Consider the following 9,632-nt stretch of genomic DNA (forward strand, 5'->3'; position numbering starts at 1 on the left):
CTCGCAAGAGAGCAAACTCTCGCACCTCGGGAGACGCACCACCTCCAGACAAGGAGAGTTGCAAATTTGACGCTGCAGGAAAAAGGGTTGCAGCACAAGCAGCAAACCAATGGCGAATTGCCAACTCACAAGCACTTCTGGCAAGATATGATAGGGCTCATTGGGACGAAATGCAGCATTTCATAGAACACTTACCCAAGGAGTTCCAGAAAAGGGCACAACAAGTGGTGGAGGAAGGACAAAGTATCTCAAATAATCAGATACGGTCAGCAATGGATGCAGCAGATACAGCTGCAAGGAACGTAAATACTGCAGTAACAATAAGGAGACACGCATGGTTGCGTACATCAGGATTCAAGCCGGAAATACAACAAGCCGTGCTGAATATGCTCTTTAATGGACAGCAGTTGTTTGGGCCGGAGGTGGACACTGCTATAGAAAAACTTAAAAAAGACACGGATACGGCCAAAGCCATGGGCGCACTCTACTCCCCACAGAGCAGAGGCACATTTAGCAAAACACAGTTTAGAGGGGGGTTTTGAGGGCAAGCTACAGAACCCACAACCTCACAAACAAGGCCCACTTATCAAAGTCAATATCAGCGGGGAAGTTTTTGGGGACAATATAGAGGGGGACAATTCGAAACAAAAAAATAGAGGAAAGTTCCAAAGCTCCTCAAAACAAACAGTGACTTCCAAGTCACAAATCCCCAACACATAACACCTGTGGGGGGGAGACTATGCAATTTTTACAAACATTGGGAGGAGATAACGACAGACACTTGGGTACTGGCAATTATCCAGCATGGTTATTGCATAGCATTTCTCAGATTCCCTCCAAACGTTCCACCGAAAACACACCATATGTCAAAACAACACATGGATCTTCTAGGACTAGAGGTCCAGGCATTGCTACAAAAAGGAGAAATAGAATTAGTACCAATGCAACAAAAAGGAACAGGAGTTTACTCTCTGTACTTTCTCATACCCAAAAAGGACAAAACACTGAGACCTATATTAGATCTCACAACTTTAAATACCTACATCAAATCAGACCACTTTCACATGGTGACATTAAAAGACGTAATCCCACTGCTCAAACAACAAGACTACATGACAACACTAGACCTAAAGGATGCATATTTCCATATACCTATACATCCTTCACACAGAAAGTACCTAAGATTTGTATTCCAAGGGGTACATTACCAATTCAAGGTGTTGCCATTCGGAATAACAACTGCGCCAAGAGCTTTTACAAAATGCCTGGCAGTAGTAGCTGCGCATATCAGAAGGCAGCAAATACATGTGTTCCCGTACCTAGACGATTGGTTAATCAAAACCAACAAATTTGAACAGTGTTTACAACACACAAAGTACGTCATAAAAACCCTACACAAACTAGGTTTCTCAATCAACTACACAAAGTCACACCTTCAGCCGTGTCAGACACAGCAATACTTAGGGGCAACAATCGACACAGCGAAAGCGATTGCCACTCCAAGTCCACAAAGAATGCAAGCATTTCACAATGTTATACAGGTCATGTATCCAAACCAAAGTATACAAGTCAAAATAGTAATGAAACTACTAGGCATGATGTCCTCATGCATAGCCATTGTCCCAAACGCCAGATTGCACATGCGGCCCTTACAGCAGTGCCTAGCATCACAATAGTCACAGGCACAGGGTCAGCTTCTAGATCTAGTGTTGATAGACCGCCAAACATACACCTCGCTTCAATGGTGGAACAATATAAATTTAAACCTAGGGCGGCCTTTTCAAGACCCAGTGCCTCAATACGTAATAACTACGGATGCCTCCATGTTAGGGTGGGGAGCACACCTCAATCAACACAGCATTCAGGGACAATGGGACTCTCGGCAAAAACAGTTTCACATAAATCACTTAGAACTATTGGCAATATTTCTAGCGTTAAAAGCATTTCAACCAATAATAAGCCACAAACACATTCTTGTCAAAACAGACAACATGACAACAGTGTATTACGTAAACAAACAAGGAGGAACACACTCAACACAGTTGTGTCTCCTGACACAGAAAATATGGCATTGGGCGATACACAACCACATTCGCCTAATAGCACAGTTCATTCCAGGGATACAGAATCAATTAGCAGACAATCTCTCTCGGGATCACCAACAGATCCACGAATGGGAGATTCACCCCCAAGTACTACACACTTACTTCCAAAATTGGGGAACACCACAAATAGACCTGTTTGCAACAAAAGAAAACGCAAAATGCCAAAACTTCGCATCCAGGTACCCACAACATCAGTCTCTGGGCAATGTGTTATGGATGAGTTGGTCAGGGATATTTGCATACGCTTTTCCCCCTCTCCCACTCCTTCCATATCTAGTAAACAAGTTGAGTCAAAACAAACTCCAACTAATAGCACCAACTTGGGCAAGACAACCTTGGTACACAACACTACTAGACCTCTCAGTAGTGCCTCATATCAAACTACCAAACAGACCAGATCTGTTAACTCAACACAATCAACAGAACAGACACCCCAATCCAGCATCGCTGAATCTAGCAATTTGGCTCCTGAAGTCTTAGAGTTCGGACACTTAAAACTTACACAGGAATGTATGGAAGTCATAAAACAAGCTAGAAAACCGACCACTAGACATTGCTATGCAAATAAGTGGAAAAGGTTTGTTTATTATTGCCATAATAATCCAATTCAACCCTTACACGCATCTGCTACAGACATCGTAAGCTATTTGCTACATTTGCAAAAGTCAAAACTAGCTTTTTCATCCATTAAGATACATCTTACCGCAATTTCAGCTTACCTGCAAATTACCCACTCAACTTCACTGTTTAGAATCCCAGTCATAAAAGCCTTTATGGAAGGACTAAAAAGAATTATACCACCAAGGACACCACCAGTTCCTTCATGGAACCTCAACATTGTCTTAACACGACTCATGGGGCCACCATTTGAACCCATGCACTCATGTGAAATGCAATATTTAACATGGAAAGTTGCATTTCTAATTGCCATCACATCTTTAAGAAGAGTCAGTGAAATCCAAGCATTTACCATTCAAGAACCATTTATTCAAATACACAAACATAAAGTAGTTCTACGGACAAATCCAAAATTTTTACCAAAAGTCATATCACCGTTCCACTTGAATCAAACAGTAGAACTACCAGTGTTCTTCCCACAGCCAGATTCTGGAGCACTACATACATTAGACATCAAAAGAGCGTTAATGTACTACATTGACAGAACAAAACAAATTCGGAAAACAAAACAATTATTTGTTGCTTTCCAAAAACCTCATACAGGTAATCCAATTTCAAAACAAGGCATTGCTAGATGGATAGTTAAATGCATTCAAACCTGTTATCTCAAAGCAAAAAGAGAACTGCCTATTACACCGAGGGCACACTCAACTAGAAAGAAAGGTGCTACCATGGCCTTTCTAGGGAACATTCCAATGACTGAAATATGTAAGGCAGCCACATGGTCTATGCCTCATACGTTTACCAAGCACTACTGCGTGGATGTGTTAACAGCACAACAAGCCACAGTAGGACAAGCAGTACTACGAACTTTGTTTCAAACAACTTCAACTCCTACAGGCTGAACCACCGCTTTTGGGGAGATAACTGCTTACTAGTCTATGCAAAGCATGTGTATCTGCAGCTACACATGCCATCGAACGGAAAATGTCACTTACCCAGTGTACATCTGTTCGTGGCATGAGTCGCTGCAGATTCACTTGCGCCCACCCGCCTCCCCTGGAGCCTGTAGCTGTTTCGAAGTTGATCTTAAACATTTGTAAATTTGTAAATATATCACTTTAAACTACATTATGTACATACATGTTTCTCCATTGCATGGGCACTATTACTATAATACACAACTCCTACCTCACCCTCTGCGGGGAAAACAATCTAAGATGGAGTCGACGCCCATGCGCAATGGAGCCGAAAGGGGAGGAGTCCCTCGATCTCGTGACTCGAAAGACTTCTTTGAAGAAAAACAACTTGTAACACTCCGAGCCCAACACTAGATGGCGGGATGTGCAAAGCATGTGAATCTGCAGCGACTCATGCCACGAACAGATGTACACTGGGTAAGTGACATTTTCCATATATTTATATATATATGTGTGTGTGTGTGTTTGATGGCATATGTAGGTGCAGATACACACGCTATGCATATCGATTCCGACATCTAGTGTTGGGCTCTGAGTGTTACAAGTTGTTTTTCTTTGAAGACTCATAGTCACGGGATCGAGTGACTCCTCCTCTGAGTTCCATTGCGCATGATCATCGACTCCATTGTTAGATTGTTTTCTTTCCGAGGGTCGGGTTCGGCCATGTTTTCTCTCGCTCTTAGATTTCGATTCGAGAAAACTTTTTAAAAACTTTCTTTTTGTCGGCATTGATCCCATTATTTATCTACCATCGAAACAGCAGTACCGTCAGAAAACAACTTTGTTCGCCCTTCGGGGCGCACGCGCCCAACTCTGCCCAACTGGGGCCTATTCGGGCCGACCGCGTGGAGAGCCTCATGGATCGGACTCCATTCAGATTCTGCCCTCGGTACCCATACACAGACCAACATCTGGTTTGCAACCTCTGCCTTTCTCCAGACCATCAGGAGGAAAACTGCAAGGCATGTTGATCGTTCCGATCGAAAAAGAAGACTCTCAGAGACCGAAGAGCAAGCAATCTAGAAATGGCGTCGAAGAGCGAAGAACATTTTGACGTTACAGAAGAGGAACAAATGCAAACAGCAGTCTCTATCCGAGACAGAGTCGGAGCAGGAATCCAAAGAAGACAGACCCATCACAGCCGGCCACCATGTGAGTACGTCTGCCCCCTGCACCCCCACACAAGAAACAACAGAAGGCCTTGGGTACACCACTGCTGGAAGGCCATGGTTCGACGCTTGGGTTCGGCACCGACAAAGGCCATGCCTCCGACGACTTCAGAGTCGACAAAGACTATTAAAAGCTCCATTTCAGACTCCAGCACAAAATAATTTTCGGAGTCGAAAATTAGGAAAACAGTTTCGGCACAGCGACCTACCTCAAAATTTTCGATACCGAAAAAACACCAAACTTCAGAACCGAAAAAGGCAGGTTATACGGAGGAACAAGGACTTTCCAAAAGACTGTGAGAGAGCCATAAAAACCTCTGATGAAGAGACAAAAATTGAACCATATGCTTAAAATTATGGATGAGAGACAGTCTAGGATACACATCCATAAAAAAACAGGGAGAATCATCACATCACCTCCTTTAAAAACAAAGAGAAAGCTGGCATTCCTGGAGGAATTGGACACTGCACAGCCTCTAGCTAAAGTGCCAAAACAGAAAGAGACGCCAGCACCTCCTCAGTCTTCTCCTCATTCTCTGCACCTGCCTACATGTCCTCACACAAGTCCTACACCAGTGCATCCTCCAACGCATTCTTTTGATTCACAACAAGACACTGTTGATCCATGGGAACTTTACGACCCTGATCCCATCCCAAGCAACGACTCAGACCACTACCTCTCTAAGCCATCTCCACCTGAAAATACTACGGTATAATAATCAGGTTATAGCCTGGGCTGCAGCCTCTCATGGGGTTACAATGCACACAGAACCACTAGAGGAAGACTTTTTGTTTAAAGTGTTATCCTCAACCCGTTCTAGGTACCAATGCCTCCTAATGCTACCAGGCATGGTAAAGCATGCAGACCAAATTTTTAATGAGCCTGTGAAAGCAAGAATAATAACGCTTAGAATAGAGAAAGTATAAACCTGCACCGTCTGACCCTGATTACATCACCCACCAGGTGCCACCCGATTCAGTAGTGGTTAGTGCTGCATGAAAAAGGGCAAATAGCCAGTCCTCAGGAGATGCACCCCCTCCAGATAAGGAGAGCAGAAAATGTGATGCTGTAGGAAAAAGAGTTGCGTCCCAAGCAGCAAACCAATGGAGGATAGCTAATTCTCAGGCACTACTAGCTTGTTACGATAGAACCCATTGGGAAGAGATGCAGGATATCATACAGCATCTCCCAAAAGAGCCCCAGAAGAGGACACAACCGGTAGTAGAGGAAGGGCAAGCTATTAGTAACAACCAAATAAGGTCTGCCCTTGATGCAGCTGATACACCTGCAAGGAGTGTGAACACAGCAGTTACTATTCGTAGACATGCCTGGCTGCGCTCCTCTGGTTTTAAACCAGAAATACAACAGGCTATGTTAATCATGCCATTTGATAAGAAACATCTTTTTGGGCCAGAGGTAGACACAACAATAGAAAAACTACGAAAAGACTCAGACACAGCCAGGGCAATGGGTGCACTCTATTCCACACCATATAGATGGTCATTTCGTAAGCCACAGTTTCGAGGAGGTTTCAGACCACAACCCTCAGAGGCATCAACTTCCCAAGCAAAACCAACTTATCAAACCCAGTACCAGTGAGGTGGGTTTAGAGGCCCATATAGAGGGCAATACTCTAGAAATAGAGGCAAATTCCAAACCTCTAAACAGCCTGCAACGCAACCAAAACAGTGACTTCCCTCACTCCCTTCCACTCCACAAATCTCCTGTGGTGGGAAGACTACAGCAGTTCCACACACATTGGCAAAATATCACCACAGACAGCTGGGTGTTATCCGCAATGGCTATTGTCTAGAATTGATAAACATTCCTCCAAATATTTCACCAAGGGTATCACAAGTTAACCCCAGAACATACAGTTCTATTACAAGAGGTTCAATATCTACTACTCAAACGAGCAATAGAGTTAGTTCCACAGTCTCAACTAGGAACATGAGTTTATTCACTATACTTTCTAATTCCCAAGAAAGATGGCACCCTCAGGCCAATATTAGACCTCAGGCCACTAAATTTGTACATCCTATCAGAACATTTCCACATGGTAACTCTGCAAGATGTTATCCCACTGCTACAAAAACAAGACTTTATTACAGCCTTCCACATACCCATCCATCCAGCTCACAGAAAATACCTCAGATTTGTGATACAAGGAAAACACTACCAATTCAAAGTGTTACCTTTCGGCATAACAACAGCTCCAAGGGTATTCACAAAGTGCTTAGCAGTAGTAGCAGCCTACCTAAGAAGACAACATATCCATGTCTTTTCATATCTAGACGATTGGCTAATAAAATCAAGCAATCATACACAATGCCAAAATCATACATGTTACGTGATAGAAACCCTGCACACCCTATGGTTTTCTTTAAACTACCAAAAGTCACACCTTTAATCAGCACAAGTACAACCGTATTTAGGTGCTATCCTAAATACTCAACTAGCTCTAGCGTATCCAAAAACACACAGGATACAAGCTTTTAAAAATCTAATTCCACTTATACAACCAAATCAACAATACGCTGTAAGATTTTTCATGGAAATCCTAGGAATGATGGCATCTTGCATTGCAGTAGTTCCACATGCAAGAGTGAGGCCCTTGAGGCCCTTACAACAGTGCCTTGCACAACAATGGTCACAGGCACACAGTCAACTTCAAGATCTAGTGTTGATGGACCGCCAGACACATATGTCCCTTCAGTGGTGGAATTGCAGCCATTTAATCAAAGGGTGGTTGTTTCAAGACCCTGTGCCTCAAACCATAATTACAACAGATGCATCAATGATTGGTTTGGGAGCTCACCTAAACAATCACAATATTCAAGGACAATGGGATGTCAAACAGAAGCAGCTACACACAAACCATTTAGAGTTATTAGCCCTGTTTCTTGCCCTCAAAGCCTTTCAACCTCTTCTCAGACAGAAGAATGTTCTTATAAAGACAGACAACATGACAACATGTATTATCTCAACAAACAGGGAGGGACACATTCATCTAAACTGTCCCTTCTGACCCAAAATAATTTGGAAATGGACAATTCACAATCAAATTCATCTATTAGCACAGTACATTCCAGGGATAGACAATCAGTTGGCAGATGTCCTCAGCAGAAATCACCAATAAACACACGAATGGGAGATTCATCCTCAAGTACTTTAAAAGTACTTTTAAAAGTGGGGAAACACCAAACCTAGATCTATTCGGAATAAGTGAAAACACAAAATGCCAAAACTTCACATCCAGACACCCACATCCCTTATCCAGAGGCAATGCTCTGGATCAATTAGTCAGGGATATTTGCTTACGCTTTTCCCCCTCTCCCACTCCTTCCATTTCTGGTCAACAAGTTGCATCAAACTTCACTCAGCATGATACTCACAGCACCAACATGGGCACCTCAGCCATGGTACACAACACTACTAGATCGGTCTGTAGTACCACACTCCAAACTCCAGTGCAGACCAGATCTGTTAACACAAAACAAAGGTCAAATCAGACATCCAGACCCCAATGCTCCCAATCTAGCAATTTGGCTCCTGTTGTCATAGAATTTGGATATTTAAAACTCCCATCAGAATGTATGGAAGTTATTAAACAAACACGAAAACCCACTACTAGACCGTGCTACGCAAACAAATGGAGAAGATTTGTCTATTATTGTCAATCTAAAAACTTAGATCCTCTTACAGCATCCATACAAGACATTGTATGCTATTTACTTAATTTGCAAAAATCAAATTTAGCATTTTCCTCAAGAAAAATACACCTTACTGCAATATCTGCATATTTACAAACTATTCAACATAGCTCTTTATTTAGAGTTCCCGTCATTAAGGTTTTCATGGAAGGCTTAAAACGCATCATTCCACCAAGAACACCACCAGTTCCATTTTGGAATCTAAATATAGTGCTTACAAGACTTATGGGACCACCTTTTGAACCCAATTTCTTTGAATTCAATTTCTAACATGGAAAGTTGCCTTCCTGGTGGCAATTACTTCTTTAAGAAGAGTAAGTGAAATACAAGCTTTTACTCTTCAGGAACCTTTCTTCAATGTACACAAACACAAAGTTGTACTAAGAACAAATCCAAAATTTCTTCCCAAATGTAGTCTCACCATTTCATATCAAACAGTGGAACTGCCAGTCTTCTTCCCACAGCCAGATTCTGTGGCAGAAAGAGCTCTACATACATCAGACCTCAAAAGAGCTCTAATGTACTACATAGAACTAAACAATTTAGGAAAACAAAACAACTTTTTGTCGCTTTTCAACAACCACACATAGGCAGTCCTATATCAAAACAAGGTTTAGCAAGATGGATTATAAGGTGCATACAAACATGCTATACCAAAGCACAAACACAACTTGTAATCACCCCTAAAGCACATTCTACACGAAAGAGCGGTGCAACAATGACTTTTTTATGACAAGCTGTTCTGAGAACATTATTTCAAACAACTTCAACTCCTACAGGCTAGCGACCGCTATTTTGGGAGGACAAACTGCTTTGTAGTCTATGCATAGCATGTGTATCTGCAGCTACACATGCCATTGAACGGAAAATGTCACTTACATCTGTTCGTGGCATGTTGTGCTGCAGATTCACATGCACCCTCCCTCCTCCCCGGAAACCTGTAGTAGTTTAAGTTAACACATTTGTAGATATGTATATACATTTACATTTGCATGGACATCACTTTTTTCACTTATATACTTTATCACTCCTTCCTTTACCCTCGG

The 9,632-nt window shown here is 42.4% G+C and overlaps 1 protein-coding gene across 2 annotated transcripts in view; it reads left to right on the plus strand.

Annotated features, from left to right (window-relative positions):
* Positions 1-9,632, plus strand: part of AHCTF1 (AT-hook containing transcription factor 1) — a 1,009,458-nt gene that overhangs the window by 304,234 nt on the left and 695,592 nt on the right. The gene's annotated exons all lie outside the window — the stretch shown is intronic.

The sequence above is a fragment of the Pleurodeles waltl genome, chromosome 5, assembly GCF_031143425.1.
Source record: "Pleurodeles waltl isolate 20211129_DDA chromosome 5, aPleWal1.hap1.20221129, whole genome shotgun sequence".
NCBI lineage: Eukaryota > Metazoa > Chordata > Amphibia > Caudata > Salamandridae > Pleurodeles > Pleurodeles waltl.